Source organism: Giraffa tippelskirchi, chromosome 2 (genome assembly GCF_054371585.1).
Source record: "Giraffa tippelskirchi isolate mGirTip1 chromosome 2, T2T-mGirTip1v1.2.pri, whole genome shotgun sequence".
In the NCBI taxonomy this organism is placed as follows: Eukaryota; Metazoa; Chordata; class Mammalia; order Artiodactyla; family Giraffidae; genus Giraffa; species Giraffa tippelskirchi.
This window is the reverse complement of record NC_137276.1, coordinates 90,936,364-90,953,106: the sequence shown is the minus strand read 5'-3', so window position 1 is coordinate 90,953,106 and position 16,743 is coordinate 90,936,364. Positions and strand designations below refer to the sequence as shown.

General features: G+C 41.1%; 1 protein-coding gene across 5 annotated transcripts in view; it reads right to left on the bottom strand.

The window, feature by feature from the left end:
- SLC9A9 (solute carrier family 9 member A9) overlaps positions 1-16,743 on the bottom strand; it is a 634,995-nt gene that overhangs the window by 104,401 nt on the left and 513,851 nt on the right. The window lies entirely within an intron of this gene.

Here is a 16,743-nt window from a genome sequence, read left to right as displayed (position 1 = left end):
GAGTTATTTCTCCACTGATCTTTCTCTAGTCTATTATTATTCTTTTTATTAAAAAGTGCTAGTTAGGAACCCACTAAATTGATTATGAGAACCACAAATGAGTCCTGGTCAGCAGTTTGGAAAACTCTGATTTAAATCTAATCTGTCCTTTTAAATGGCCTAGATGACATTTTTAAAGATTTGTAAAAAGACTGAACTAGTAAGAGAACTGTGTTCACTGGGGATTTAAGCTGCAGTTCCTATTAGGAACACAAATGCGTCATACAAAGATGAGGCCAGGAAGGAAGGCCTCAGCAGGAGAGCACCAGCTTTACTTGCTGGGAGGTCAAGAACAGAGATTTTTCTCCCCAGCTTTATTCAGAATAGTTGACAAATAAAGATACTATATATTTTAAGGTGTACATAGTGGTATTTTGATATACATTTACATTGTGAAGAATTGATACTTTTGAACTGTGGTACTGGAGAAGACTTTTGAGAGTCCCTTGGACTTCAAGTAGATCAAACCAGTCAATCCTAAAGGAAATCAACCCTGAATATTCACTGGAAGGACTGATGCTGAAGCTCTAATACTTTGGCCACCTGATGCGAAGTGCCAACTCATTAGAAAAGACCCTGATGCTGGGAAAGATTGAAGGCAGGAGGAGAAGGGGGTGACAGAGGATGAGATGGTTGGATGGCATCATTGACTCAATGGACATGAGTTTGAGCAAGCTCCAGGAGATGATGAAGGACAGGGAAGCCTGGCATGCTGCAGTCCATGGGGTTTCAAAGAGTCAGACATGACTGAGCGACTGAATAACAACAATAATACACTGTGAAATGATTATCACAAGGTAATTAACAAATCCATCACTCCACATAGTGATCTGTTTTGTTTGGTGGTGAGAACACTTAAGATGTACACTTTCAGCACATTTTAATTACATAGTGCAGAATTACAAACTGTAATCCCCATACTGTACATTAGATGCTTAGAATGACTCATCCTGCATGACTGGGGCTTTGCCCCCTGTGACCCACATCTCTTCATTTCCCCTAGTTCCGCCCCTGGTAGCCGCCACCCTACTCTCTGCTTTTATGAGTTTGACTTTTGTGGCTTCCACATGTATGTGAGATTATGCAAGGACAGGCATTCTTAACAAGCTAATTGATAGAGGAATGGGATGCATCCATTTCACAGTGGATCATCTTCAGAAGAGTAGAACTGTGAGTGCCAGAGATCTGGGGAGAAAGATTTCTCAATAGGGCCCATCTGTAGACTGAGAAGAGACTTGTGTGCTCATAATAATCCTGAATAGAGCAGGAAATCAGCTAGAATTTAAAAATAATAAAAATGTAATAAAGTTCTTTGTTTATATCTGCATAGTGAGTCTGAGGGCCTTCAGGCCTATAAAATTGTCACTGGATTTAGTATCATTCCAACTTTATGAAGCACTTGATGTTTGCAAAGTGCTTGTACAATTACCAATTACCATAATGTTCATCTTCTGAACACTGCAGTTCAGAGAAGGCCCAAGGACTTGAGACTGAGAGTAAAAATTTTAAAAAATAATGATAATGAAGGAAAAAAATTGGTCAAACTAAAGACCAGGCTTCTGGGCTTATGCTGCCAGAGCTGTTTAAGATGTGGGGTCCCTGCTTCTGAGTGGGGTCCCCTCTTCCCGCAGGGCATGCAGGCAGCCTGGCCTTCTCTTGGGAGCTGCAAGTATGACCTTTGTTTACATGAAGCAGGGGAAGGAAAGGCAAAGAGCTTGGCACCTGCAACCAAGTGCTGCTGGCGCTGAGGGATGTGGGAAGAGGTGTTTGTGGCTTCAGGAAAGGGACACAGCAGTTATGTGTGGTCTTTCCTGTTCCAGCTATTAAATGCTGTATTTGTAAGTTGGAAAGCAGCTCCGGCTATGTTTACAGGCAGCAGGTCAGTGAAACTCAGCACACTGGTGGACTTCAAGGAATTCCAAGGAAATGGCTTTAAAGAATGTTAAAGGCAATGCTTTGAGGATGTGTCTGTTTCCTCTGGAAAAAGGTTAGCTCTCTTGTGCTTCTTCCCCTATATTCAAAAGCATCAGTTACCACTGGCAAGGGCTGAGTGTGGCCTGAGGGCTGGTGGCATTCTAGTTTATCAGTTTGGGAACAGCAAACAGCCTTTTCTTTGGAAGTGATTTTTAATCTGACATTTTCTGTCAGAGGTGCTCCCGATTCTGACCATGGGAAAGCAACTGCAAGAGCAGAAGCTAAGCTGAATCAGTTGGCTTTTGAACCAGAAAACCTCCTGGTACACCCTAACAATTTCACCACCAGACCATTTTCCTTAATGGAAGCTAAAGAAAAAAAATCAATCTCTTAACGAAATGACACCTTTCTATTTGAGCACATTTGTGTTTTGAAACATAAATATATTTAAATTTATTTTTAATTGAAGGATAATTGTTTTACAATATTGGTTAAATTTCTGCCATACATCAACATGAATTAGCCATAGGTGTACGTATGTTGAGGCTTCCCAGGTGGCGCTAATGGTCAAGAACCCACCTGCCAATGCAGGAGACGCAAGAGATGCAGTTTCCATCCCTGGGTCGGGAAGATCTATGGCAACTGGCTCCAGTATTCTTGCCTGGAGGGTCTCATGGACAGCAGAGCCTGGAGGGCTATTGTCCATGGGGTCCCAAAGAGTTGGACAGGACTGAGCAGCTTAGCACGCAGGAACCTATATATGTTTTCTCCCTCTTGAACCTCCTTCCCAACTCCCAACCCTTCCCAGCCCTCTAGGTTGTTACAGAACCCTGGTTTTGAAACACACACACACACACACATATGTATTTAAATGACCTAGTTTATAGGGCTGTAGTGATTATTTATTTGTTTTTCTGGCCACACTGGGTAGGAATGTGGGATCTTAGTTCCCCAACCAGATCATACCAGCGCCCCCTGCATTGCAAGTGCGGAATCTTAACCACTGGACTGGCAGGGAAGTCCCTGAAACAAATAGTGAGTGTTCCCAAATGTTTTTCAAAGAAGAATAAGAGCATTCCTGTCCTCATTTTCATCCACACAGAAAACAGCTGGGTGTTCTTAAGAGCAACTGACCAGAATTGTCCTAAGTTTATTGTTTTCCCTGTCACCCCCTCCACACAGCTGTGAGCTCTCATTATAGCAAAATGGACTGTGTGACTCTGTGCTTAAAGCGAGGCCTTGGTCTCCTGCTGTCGATAAGATAAAATCCATCTTCTTGACTACAACACGTGTGGTCCAGCCCAATCTGTCCACATGAGAACTCTCGTTTCACTTCTCACTGATCTAGCTGCACTGAAACTCTTACCATTTTCCAAACATCTCACAACCTGTTTGTGCTTCTGCCTGAGCTGTTTTATTGCCAGAATGCCCTCCACATCCTCAGTCAAGCTCCTTACAGATTCTTTCTTTCTTCCCCCTTTTTTCTCTCCCTCTGGTTTCAAAGTGACTTCCGTGCAGATTCTCTGATTCTCCAAAACTGGTGAATTGGTTATACCCATCTCTGGTTTCCATAATACTTTTTGCTCATAACTTGAATATCGTTCTAGGAGTGGTGGCTGCTATCTCTACCTTGTTATGGCATCTTGAGGGCAACCACCATTTCTTATTTATCTCTGTGGCTACAGAAGAAGCCAGAAAGCATACTCACATATTTTTCTTTTCTGGGAAAGAAGTATTAAAACTAAATTTAGTTAAAATTATGAAAGGTAATTTAAACAACATATTTATTTTTTCCAGGGGAAATATTAAAATTCAGTTTAATTCTGGAAGCATCAAATGTGTAGGTACCTGATAAATGACTATCAGCAGATGAATCAGATTTGTGCCAGAAAAGGAACTCTCAAGGATCTCTAGCCTGTGACACATTACCCTACTGCTAGCCATCTGAGTAATCAAAGAAAAAAAATTAATACCAATGAGAGTGAACTTTTTTAAGATTTTTAAAAAATGTGAACCATTTTTGAAAGTCTTTATTGAATTTGTTACAATATCACTTCTGTTTTATGGAGTTATTTTCTGTTTGTTTGGTGGCAAGCCATGTGGGGTCTTAGTTCCCTGACCAGAGGTTGAACCGACACCCCTTGCATTGGAAGTGAAGTCTTGACCACTGGACTACCAGGGAAGTTCCAAGGACAGAGAATTTTAATTGCACTAGGTGTAGGGAATAAGAGTTTCCTCCTTTGCTCCATGGGCTGACACTATAGTTCTCTGGAGACTACATCCTATTTCTTCTCCCAACTGTGTCTTTCAGGCAGCTTTACTCAGGCTTCTTTGACCTGTTCATACCACACTTGTCATGGGACCTCCCTCCACGGTATTCCCTCTGCTCAGAATACTCTTCTTCCCTTCCCATTGTTTAATTTCATGTTAGGAAATCCCAGTTCCTCCATGGACTCTTTCCCACAGGACTAGAAGAACAGTAGTGATTTCTCTTGCAGTTTCTTCCTCCATTCACCACCAGCACATACACCTCTTTACCCACTCTTATTTATGAGTTGGTGTGGCATAGGCTGAGAATATGTCATCACCATCCGCCTTGTGGAGTGAACTTTCATCAGAGCAGGGTCATGTCTGCTCACATGCCTTGTGCTATGTCTATGGCAACTTCTTATGCAGAACAGGGCTGAGTACCTGCCACCCACAAATTAGACTTGGCCTCTGTCTCCCTGTCAGGTGAGAATATATGAACCACAGCAACCAAGGCTCATGCTGCTAACATGTCTCAGATAACACATGGATTTGTTGTCAGCCTGTAAATGGCTTGGTTCCTATGGTTGAGAAGGAGTGACCAAGTAGCAATGAAAGACAATTTAAACAAAATACTCTTTTTGCCCCTATGGGGATAAAATCCTGAAAATAAGTTCAAAACTGACCACATTAAGATAATATATACATATTTTTGTCAGCCTTAACATTTTTTTCTTCTTCTTTATTTCTAATAAAATGATTCAGTATGTACTGACCTAGAAATCTTCAAATGTAACATTACAATGCTAATGACAAAACATGATGGCTTCACCTAACAGGTGCAATTAAAAGATTTCCTTTATCACAAGAAGGTACAAGAGGAATAATTATCATTGAAGGCTTGTAGAGCTTCCGTTGTGGGCAGAAAAATTGCTGCACTTCTCTATCAAGTCAAAACTGCTCTCTATGGTATCATTCCCAGAAAAATAACTATGGGATGAAGTATTATAACTTATAAAAATTGTAAATGAAACAATCACATGTGCATCACAGGGGACACAAGGAGGTGTCGAACACCCAGCTATGTCCATTCACTCAAATTGAGTCAGAAGAGTTGCATTTGATTTACAACCTGAGTGGAACCTTTTGTTTATGGATACTGAGACTTTCTTATTGTTTTAAAATATGGCTGTTGCAACTAAAAATTATTACAGGCCTACAAGATCATAGATATTCTGGTCACCCAGAAATAATAAATGACAATGAATACTAATTACATTATATGATGCCTTCTTTTAAGAGAAACAGACATCAACAGGTAGTGATGACAATAATAAAGCTCACATTATTGCATACTTTGCTGAGTGCTTTGGGATAACTCATTTAATGCTCAAAACAAACTTGTAAGGTAGGGACTTGTGTTATCCCCATTTTTCAGCTGAGAGACTGATGCCCAGAGAGGGTAAATAACATTCCTAAAAGGGAACAACTAGTAAATGAGTAGGCTACAATAAATCCACAAACCCTGACCCTGAGCCAGACCTTCCTCTAGTTGATAAAAACCAAGAGCAGAATGTCGACGTTTATCTTTCTTTACACCATTATCATTTCCTGGAAAGACATCTGTAAATCAGAAACTTAAAAACAGAACCGGATTGGAATGTGAGCTCTGTGAGAACTTGTCAGCAGCTGTATTCCTCATGCCCAATATAGTACATGACTTACGGTAGCCTCTTGATAAACATGTAATGAATACATGAATAAACAGAAAAGAGGAGAGCCTAACATTGTGCTTTGCAATGAGAAAGTGCTCAAAAGATTAAAAAATAAATGGACCTCTGGTTCAAGATGGCAGAGTAGAAGTACCTGCGCTCATCCCCTCCTGAGAGAGCACCAAAATTGCAACTAGCTGTTGAACAACCATTGACAGAGGATGCTGGAACCCACCAAAAAAAAGATATCCCACATCCAAAGACAAAGAAGAAGCCACAATGAGACAGATCCATCTTAAACTTCACAGAAACCAATAAAACTAGTTGTTTTGAAAAAAAAAGTTTTTTTAAAAAAATGGATTTAAATAAATTTGTTTTATGAATCTATTTTAGAAGAGAAGGAGTCATCTGATTTCCTGTTTGCATAAATTCAGATTTTCATTTTGCTTGCAGTGAAGATGAAATGAGAAAGCATTCTCATTTAACAGAATTATTATTAATACTTTTACAGGGGATAAAGCAAAACAAATCAAGGATGCCAAAACTCGTACAGAATCCTGAGATTATTGTAAAAAACTCAATTATCATCTTGGGATCCACAACTTTCCACAGTCACAGTAGGTTATGCAACATGTTCAGGCAACAATTCACAATGTCATGCTTGTAGTCACTTGTCAAGACTCCAGAAAAGTTTTACTCCAGTTATGGAATACTTCAATGTATTTAGGCCACAGGGTCTTAAGAAAATTGCACTATTTAACTGTTTTAATCATGTTTTGGCTCTGAGAGATGATTGAACAAATTCTCATCAGTACAAAGCTGAGTAAATAACTAGCCAACTTTTCCAATCGACTTAACCAAACAGAGGATAGTGTTTATTATTCCCATGATATGGAAGAAGAAATTAAGAGGGAAGTTATGACCTGAAAAAAGACAGCTGTTGCCAGGTACTGATAACATCCCCCTACTTTGGTTCTCACCAAGCAGTCAAGGAACACAAGGATCCAGGAAGCTAGTGTTTTCTTTTAGTGAATTTTAATTTCATTACACTTAAGTGCTAAATCAAAGGTTATCTACAACATCTTTCTACATTAGCATTTGTGAGGACAAGGATGACCAAAAACCAAGCTGCATACCCAACAGATTAACCACCTGGGTGAGAGGACTGGCTGCACTACTGCTGAAGCTCAGCTCTTTCCTACAGCCAGCATCCTGGGAGGGCAGCAGTTATAATGCCATGTACATCCTCACGTGGGATACCATCAGGGATGTATTTAGAGGGAGTCTTCAGAAAGCTGACTGCTTACATTTGTTTCAAATAGTTTGAAATTTTGGTGCTTTCTGAAACCACTTATGGAGGTATATGGTTACATTTTGCAAGTAAGGGTGACAAGTGATTTTAATTTATGGCTCCCTAAAAAATTCCCCCCATTAAACTCTGGTGGTGCCAATGTCTCTCTTTCTTACACTAAGGATCACCTGGCATTTCAAGGAGCTTTGGGGTCATGACTGATTTTAATGAGTCAAATAAGCAAAACCTCATGAGAATCAATCTTGCCCACCTTGTTTGCTATTGGCCTCATACCTACCTCCCTAGTATGTTGTCTGGCACATAGTAGGCACTCAATAAGTTCAACAAAAAGCATCTTACTTATATCCTCTGCTATCCCTTTGGATTTCTGCTTAAAGTAAAACACATCCTACTTACAGACTGGTCAAGTTTTTGATGAGCTACTCAAGAAGCTATCATGTCAAATTACCAACTGTATTCCAGGCACACTTACAACAACAGCATCACATACATATTAATGCTCAGTGGAGGGACTCCTGGAACAGGGACCCGTGGATTCTTCAGGTGGACACAGCCCACTCTTTGTTGATTATGAATGCTGCCTCCAAGTCCTTCAGTGACCTTGGAGGTGCCTTTTCCCTCATTTGGGCTCAGTTGCCTCATTTATAAAATGGGAATTACTGAGCTACTATTCCTTGTTCCTCTGAGAGATTTTTGCGAAGTAAACTCAAGTCATTCACAAGGCCACAGCACCAATCCAATAAATAATTCATAGATGCTTCAGCTAGTCAGAGTAAGAAAAAACTGCAATGCAGTGATCATCATTTAAAATGGAAATTGCTGCTCACAATAGTCATACCTATGATTTAAATTAAGCATGTCTGTGTGGGATATAATGAATTCTGTCAAGTTTTAAGAGGAAACGTGTTCTTTTTCCTTCTTTTTTTTCTTTTTAAACTACAATGCCATTCCATTTAAGTCCATTAAATACCTGGTTCCAAGTATCATTTTGGATTATCCTGATGTTTAGGTTAGACTTTTCCTAGAAGGCAATCTGTCACTCTTTGGTCCAGGAAGGGTCTGGCATCTGCCACTTTCCTTGCCAGACTTTTTAATGGAAAACTCAAGAGCCACAGCATTCACACATCTGTCATGGATCTTACATTTTGTTAGTAATATCTCAGTGCACAGTTCGTTTCAAACCAGTGATAGGAAGGAAGTCTTCACTCATGTGACTTTATGTAATTCTGTTACTGTGTCAACTCGCCAATCCATTGTTATCTTTGTGCTTTCTTTACATTATGTAAAATGTTGGCAACCACAAGATAACTCCTTATTTTTGGTGGTTGTAGGCATACAGGAAGTGCTAAAAATGATTTTAGGCTGCCCTTTTTATTTTGGAAAAGGTCATTCTTGTCCTCTGTCATTCACATTTGTAGAACAAATATATACACATGCTTAAGGAGAGAGATGATAAATAATAAAACAGAGAGACAGTAGGAAGCAGACAGTCCAGCAGCATTATTAGTCACCAATGAATGGGGCAACCTACGACTCCCACACCAGCTGTAACACTGTAAATCTAAGCAAGCCGTTTTATCTGATGTCTTAAAATCTGAATAAGGGGGCATCAATTTCTTCTCATTATAAGAGATTGTTAGTGAGGATGATAGGTGGCTCTAAAGTTCTGACTTCCGTACACAAATAAAATCAACACGCAATTGATGAGATAAGATACAGTCACTCAGACAGACAATGGCTTCTAAGCCAGAGCCAGGCTTGTATAGACGAGATCAGGTGTACTAATTAAACTTAAGAGAAAATGGACTAACCATAGGAAGGAGATCAGTGAGGCAACAGGGATCCAAGTGGACTGTGGTGGCTGTCCTTGCCAGGGACACTGAGGCTGAGGGGAGAGGTGGATGTCCACAGGGGTGTGCTCTTTGGTGCTAAAAGGCAGCTTGGGTGAAAACAACTAAGATTACCTGCTCTGCCTTGCTCTGCTTTCACACTCACTTAGCAACCTTCAGATAATTAATTGGATTTTTCTGTTACATCAATGTGTAGAATGAAGGTGCCCTGGATAGAAAATGTTGCTTGCTTGCTTGCTTGAATCATTCATTCAGCGAATATATATTGAGTGTTCACTGTGTGCCAAATACTATTTTATGCCTTGAGTATAGACTCAGATCCCTGTCCCCAGAAAGCATATATCCTGGTTGGTGGAGAATATTATAACCAATACAAAAAGTACACACAGCGTCAGATGGTAATAAGCATAATGGTGAAAAACGAAGCAGGGATGGGGGGTGAGGGAGTGCTTCTCTTGGGACAGCTACTTTAAATATGGAGCCTGGAAGGTCTCACTGCCAAGCTGGATAAAAGAGTTGAAGGAGGAAGGCATGTGAATGTCTGAAGAAGAGTATCCCAAGTGAAAGGCCAGGAAGAGGACCAGTGCAAATGCCCTGAAGCAGTGAGGTGCTTGGTGCATCTCAGGAAGGCCATGGGGGCTGGAGCAGAGGGAGCCAGTGAGCAAGACGAAGAGAGGGGGCCAGAGGGACACCAGGGACCAGATTGTGACTTGACCCTTCCAAAGGCTGGGAAGGACTATCCCTCTCCAGACTTCCCTGGTGGTCCAATGGTTAAGAATCTGCCTGCCAATGCAGGGGACGTGGGTTTGATCTCACATGTTGATCGATCACCTATGGGGGAGATCCTATATGTCACTGGACAATTAAGCAGCTGCACCGCAACTACCAAGTCTGTGCTCTAGAGCCTGGGAGCACAACTATTGAAGCCTGCATGCCCTAGAGCCTGTGCACCACAACGAGAGAAGCCTGCACACTGCAGTGAAGGGTAGCCCCCACTCACTGCAACTAGAGAAAGCCTATGTGCAGCATCAAAGACCCAGCATAGCCAAAAACATATTTAAAAGTAAAGAAATGAAGAAAAAAGAATTTCCCTCCCCCACCATGAGGATACCTATGATGATTTAGGAATTTGACATTTGCTTTCTACTTGTCCCTCCTGGAACTTGGCTAGAGTGCATCCATCTCTATGAAACTAAGCCATTCTTGGAGTCTTTGGCATATTGAACTTTCTGCCTCTGAAAAGCTGAGAACCTGATTCAGAAACTTGGAGACTCCTCAGTGGTAGTGTTCTTAGGGTGACCTACCAGGATCCCTAACCTGTGTGTGTTCAGTCACCAAGTCGTGTCTGATTCTTTGTGACCACATGGACTATGGCAAGTCAGGCCTCCCTGTCTCTCCCATCTTCTGAAGTTTGCCCAAGTTCATGTCCATTGAATTGGTGATGCCATCCAACCATCTAATCCTTTGTCCCCCTCTTCTCCTCCTGCTTTCAATCTTTCCCAACATCAGGGTCTTTTCCAGTGAGTCCAGCTGTTTGCATCAGGTGGCCAAAGTACTGGAGCTTCAGCTTCAGCATCAGTCCTTCCAATGACTATTCAGGGTTGATTTCCTTTAGGACTGACTGGTTTGATTCCCTTGCTGTCCAAGGGACTCTCAACAGTCTTCTCCAGTACCACAGTTCAAAAGCATCACCCCATATATATTCAATAATTGTATGAGATGTGGGCTCTTTGTGACACAGTGTGAGCAGTCATAATAGTCACTGCTTTAATAGTGACATTCTGAACATATGAAGATGGGGTTTACATGTAAATAAGGGCTATCAGAGACACAGAGTTATTAATGATAGAGTTCATTTAAGTGTATTTATGGGTTTTAGATTGTGATAGATCTAGGCTTGAATCATGGAACTGACACAAGGTATGGAACCTTAAGAAAGCTATTTAAGTCCTTTGAGATTTTGTTTCTTCCACCTCAAAGAGAGGCTTTGTGAGAATGAAACCAAAAGGGTGGTTATTAGGATTAAACAAAATAAATGTTCTCAATGGCAAAGCATTGTTGTGCAGTACTATCTTCCCCTTCTCAATTTCTGATTTGCATCGCATGACTCAGAATTGCTGCCCACAGGGAATCATAATGAAATCTTAATTAATCATCAATTTTGGCATCATAGGCTTCCAGCAATGTTCTTAAATGAGAGCTCTGGCTCTTTCATCAGAGGTGGACACAATCAGCAGTCCATTTGTGTGGTATTATACCCTTAGACCCTCCCACCCTCCTACAGAGTTGTGGAGGTGACATGAAATTATAATGTAAAGCACTCAACATAGTACTTTGCCATTGTTCATCCTTCAGTTCAATTCAGTTCAGTTCAGTCGCTCAGTCGTGTCCGACTCTCTGCGACCCCATGAATTGCAGCACGCCAGGCCTCTCTGTCCATCACCAACTCCCGGAGTCTATCCAAACCCATGTTCATCGAGTCGGTGATGCCATTCAACCATCTCATCCTCTGTCATCCCCTTCTCCTCCCGCCCCCAATCCTACCCAGCATCAGGGTCTTTTCCAATGAGTCAACCCTTCGCATGAGGTGGCCAAAGTACTGGAGTTTCAGCTTCAACATCAGACCTTCCAATGAACACCCAGGATTGATCTCTTTTAGGATGGATTGATTGGATCTCCTTGCAGTCCAAGGGACTCTCAAGAGTCTTCTCCAACACCACAGTTCAAAAGCATCAATTCTGCGATGCTCAGCTTTCTTCACCGTCCAAATCTCACATCCATACATGACCACTGGAAAAACCATAGCCTTGACTAGATGGACTTTTGTTGGCAAAGTAATGTCTCTGCTTTTAAATATGCTATCTAGGTTGGCCATAACCTTCCTTCCAAGGAGTAAGCGTCTTTTAATTTCATGGCTGCAGTCACCATCAGCAGTGATTCTGGAGCCCAAAAAAGTAAAGTCTGACACTGTTTCCACTGTTTCCCCATCTATTTCCCATGGAGTGATGGGACCAGATGCCATGATCTTAGTTTTCTGAATGTTGAGCTTTAAGCCAACTTTTTCACTCTCCTCCTTCACCTTCATCAAGAGGCTCTTCAGTTCTTCTTCACTTTCTGCCATAAGGGTGGTGTCATCCGCATATCTGAGGTTATTGATATTTCTCCCGGCAATCTTGACTCCAGCTTGTGTTTCTTCCAGCCCAAGTTTTCTCATGATGTACTCTGCATAGAAGTTAAATAAGCAGGGTGACAATATACAGCCTTGACATACTCCTTTTCCTATTTGGAACCAGTCTGTTGTTCCATGTCCAGTTCTAACTGTTGCTTCCTGACCTGCATACAGGTTTCTCAAGAGACAGGTCAGATGGTCTGGTATTCCCATCTCTTTCAGAATTTTCCACAGTTTATTGTGATCCACACAGTCAAAGGCTTTGGCATAGTCAATAAAGCAGAAATAGATGTTTTTCTGGAACTCTCTTGCTTTTTCGATGATCCAGCGGATATTGGGAATTTGATCTCTGGTTCCTCTGCCTTTTCTAAAACCAGCTTGAACATCTGGAAGTTCACGGTTCACGTATTGCTGAAGCCTGGCTTGGAGAATTTTGAGCATTACTTTACTAGCATGTGAGATGAGTGCAATTGTGCAGTAGTTTGAGCATTCTTTGGCATTGCCTTTCTTTGGGATTGGAATGAAAACTGACCTTTTCCAGTCCTGTGGCCACTGCTGAGTTTTCCAGATTTGCTGGCATATCAAGTGCAGCACTTTCACAGCATCATCTTTGAGGATTTGAAATAGCTCAACTGGAATTCCATCACCTCCACTAGCTTTGTTCGTAGTGATGCTTTCTAAGGCCCACTTGACTTCACATTCCAGGATGTCTGGCTCTAGGTGAGTGATCACACCATAGTGATTATCTGGGTCGTGAAGATCTTTTTTGTACAGTTCTTCCGTGTATTCTTGCCACCTCTTCTTAATATCTTCTGCTTCTGTTAGGTCCATACCATTTCTGTCCTTTATCGAGCCTATCTTTGCATGAAATGTTCCTTTGGTATCTCTAATTTTCTTGAAGAGATCTCTAGTCTTTCCCAATCTGTTGTTTTCCTCTATTTCTTTGTTCATCCTTATGGAATGCTAATTTTTATTCTTCTGTAGCTTTTGGAAAATTTTTATAGGAATTATTGTGTATGTGTATTAACTGGGCTTGTGTATTAACTGGGCTTCCCTGGTTGCTCAGAGGTAAAGAATCCAGATGCAGGGCAGGAGATACCTCTTGCATAGGAGACACAGTTTCAATCCTTGGGTCAGGAAGATCCCCTGGAGAAGGAAATGGAACTCACTCCAGAATTCTCGTCTGGGAAATCCCACAGACAGAGGAGCCTGGCAGGCTACAATCCATGGGGTTGCAAAAGAGTCAGACAGGACTCAGTGACTGAACAAAAACAACAGTATATATTAATTATGCTATGATAAAGTAAAAAAAGAAAACAAAACTATATGAGCAATAGTGACTTGTTTTTTATTGACACCAATGGTGAGTTGAGGATCTTTCTTCCTTGAGTCTGAATATTGGACAATAATTGAATGTGAACTGAGTACTGTGACACTTCAGATTTATGTCTTTTTTTGACTAGGCTACCTTGTTATTCAGTCAAACTCTAAAACTATCACATGAAAATAGATGGCTAGCGGAAAGCCACTTATAACACAGGGAGCTCAACTTGGTGCTCTGTGATGACCTAGATGGGTGGGAAGGAGGCTCAAGAGAGAGGGGATATATGTATACTTATAGCTGATTCATCCTGGGGACGGCGGAGCCTGGTGGGCTGCCGTCTATGGGGTCGCACAGAGTCAGACACGACTGAAGCGACTTAGCAGCAGCAGCAGCAGCTGATTCATGTTAATGTACAGCAGAAACTAATACAACATTGTGAAGCAATTATACTCCAATTAAAAAAAAAAACACCCTAATCTAGGTGTTGCTATTGAAGGTATTCTGTAGGTGTGGCTAGCATCTACAGTCAGTTCACTTTAAAGAGATGATCCTCAGTAACATAAATGGGTCTCATCTGATCAGTTGAGTGGACTCTAGAGCAAAACTGAGGTTTCCCTGAGGAAGAAGAAATTTTATCTCAAGATTACTGAATCTTAGCTCCTGCTTGAGAATTTCTAGATTAAGAGCCTACCCTACAAATTCTGGACTTGCCACCCTCACAAGCTCATAAGCCAATTCCCTGAAGTAAATGCATGTGTATGTGTATGTGTATGTATGTGTATGTGTATGTGTATGTGTATGTGTATGTGTTTAGGTATATGTATGTATACGTGTGTGTGTGTGTACTCCTTACTGATTCTGTTTTTCTGGAGAATGCTGACTGATAAAGCTACATACAAAGCCTCATTTATTCTTCTTTTTCTTTTGTCAGTAATTCTTTATGATGCTTCATTTGCAGGATGCAGTTTTACTAAAATGAAACTTGAGCGGCTCCAAACTGCATAGTCCATTTCTTTTGGCCTCACAATTTCTGTCTTGGCCTAAGCCAGGCAACCTGACCCTGGAATAGGGAGATCACCTGTACACTGATGGCACCTGGCATAGCCTACCCATGATGTCCATGGGGCACAGCACCTGGGTTCTGGGTAGACAATAGAATGAACATAAATGCCAAGAGGATAATTTATCTCTAAAATTACAGATAAATCAAGAGTGTACAGAGTGGAAATTGGTTAGTTTTGCTACTCTCTGGGTATGAATTCAGAGCATAACTGGGATATAAAAGCTCTGTTGTCTAAGAGAAAATATATTTATGCAGTGATGGTGGTCCTGCAATTTCTAGAATGAATGTACAGGAGGACAAATTACCATGAGAAGAGATATTACTAAGAGTGTTAAGTCTGCTTTCATTTTTTGCTAGTCTGTCCATAATCACATGGAAATAAACCCCTGCTGAAATGTGAGACAAAATCTATGACATCATCTGAATTTAGTGTCACTGCTCTAAGATAAAACTTGGGGAGGGTTGCCACTTTCATTTTCTTGTCTCCCAGTTACTTTTTTCCATTTTGTTTCTTTTCTTCATTGTAAAGCATTCCTTACAACACTGTCAGAATTTAAACAGAACCATCTTTTATCTAATTTCTGATTTGCCGTTTTGTGATATGGTGGTTTATGATAAGAAATATCAATTTGGTCTTCATCCCTAGTTTTGTCTCGGAGCTCCTAAAACCCTTAAATTTCCTAAATGATGAAAGCAAAAAGGCATCCTTTGTTATGTTAATGGGTGACGTTTGGACCCCATCTAAGGTCAGGAGCTGGATACCAGGAGAACCAACCATGTGATTAGAGGGTTGGAACTTTCAAACCCTGCCTTTCCCACAGCTGGGAAAGAGGGAAGGGCTGATAATGGATTTCAGTCACCAGTGGCCAATGATTCATCCATTGTGCCTATGCAATGAAGCCTCCATAAAACCTCAAAAGGATGGAGTTGAGGATAATTTAGAGGTTGGTGAACAGGTGGAGATTTGGGGAGAGTTGTGTATCCATAGAGTCCATGGGATTTCCATGTTCTTTCTCTTGTTGTGCACCTGGAAAAGCATCTGGCTTTTCCTGAGTTATATCCTTTTATAATAAACCAGTGATCTAGTAAGTAAAACGTTTTTCTGAATTCTGTGACGTTTTCTAGCAAATTAATCGAATCCAAGGAGGAGGTCATGGAACCTCCGACCTGTAGCCGATAGATTGGAAGCATAAGTAGCAACTTGGGCTTGTGGCTGGCATCTGAAGTGGTGGTGAGGGCAGCAGTCCTGTGGGACCAAGCCCTTACCTGTGAGGATCTGACACTGTATCCAGGTAGACAATGTCAGGATTGAGTCGAGTTGTAGGACACTGAGCTGGTATCCAGCACATTGCTTGGATGGATGGGGAAGCCTCTGTTCACACAAGTCAGATATCGGGTCCAGGAACCCCAAAACATTATCTTCCTGTACATTTTGTCATAACCAAGTAGCCTTTATATGTACTCTTTAGCCAGATTTTTATAACTTCTTACAAATTTGGTTATTGATACCTAAGCAATGGTAGGGGAAATATATTTCTAGATGAGACACAACCTGGAATATAAACCCATATAACCTGCTAAAAACCAGGGACCAGTGAGTGGTTAATGAGGTACCAGAACCTCCCGGAGGTAGTTAATGGCCAAGATGGACCACTTTTAGGGTGGAGGTAGCCTACAGCTCAAGATTGAGCAAGACAAGGTATTTGTCCATGGATAACAAGAATATGGAAAAACAAAACCATAGCCTCAGAAAGCCTCTACCTTCCACATCTCTATTTCATAATTCTTGGAATGCTCTACTTTCCCAGAATTGCTTTCTAATTTTAACCTTGATTTACTTTTGCTTATTTGAGTCATTCTTACTTGTATTTTTCTACAGTCATTCCTCTGATTTGTTTTCCTTTCTTTTCTGCTGTGAATTTCCTGTATTTCTCTTGCCTTCTCTTCCCTTTCCACTTTTACCTCTTCTTCATCTTATTCTTTGACTTTCTTTTACCCGTTCTTAATTCTTCTTCCTCTCCCACTGATCTGCTGTGGCTTTAATCACTGCCAAGCTGCTTTAAAATCACCCAGTGACTGACATTTTCTCCCTGAAAGGAGAGGGATTTGTGAC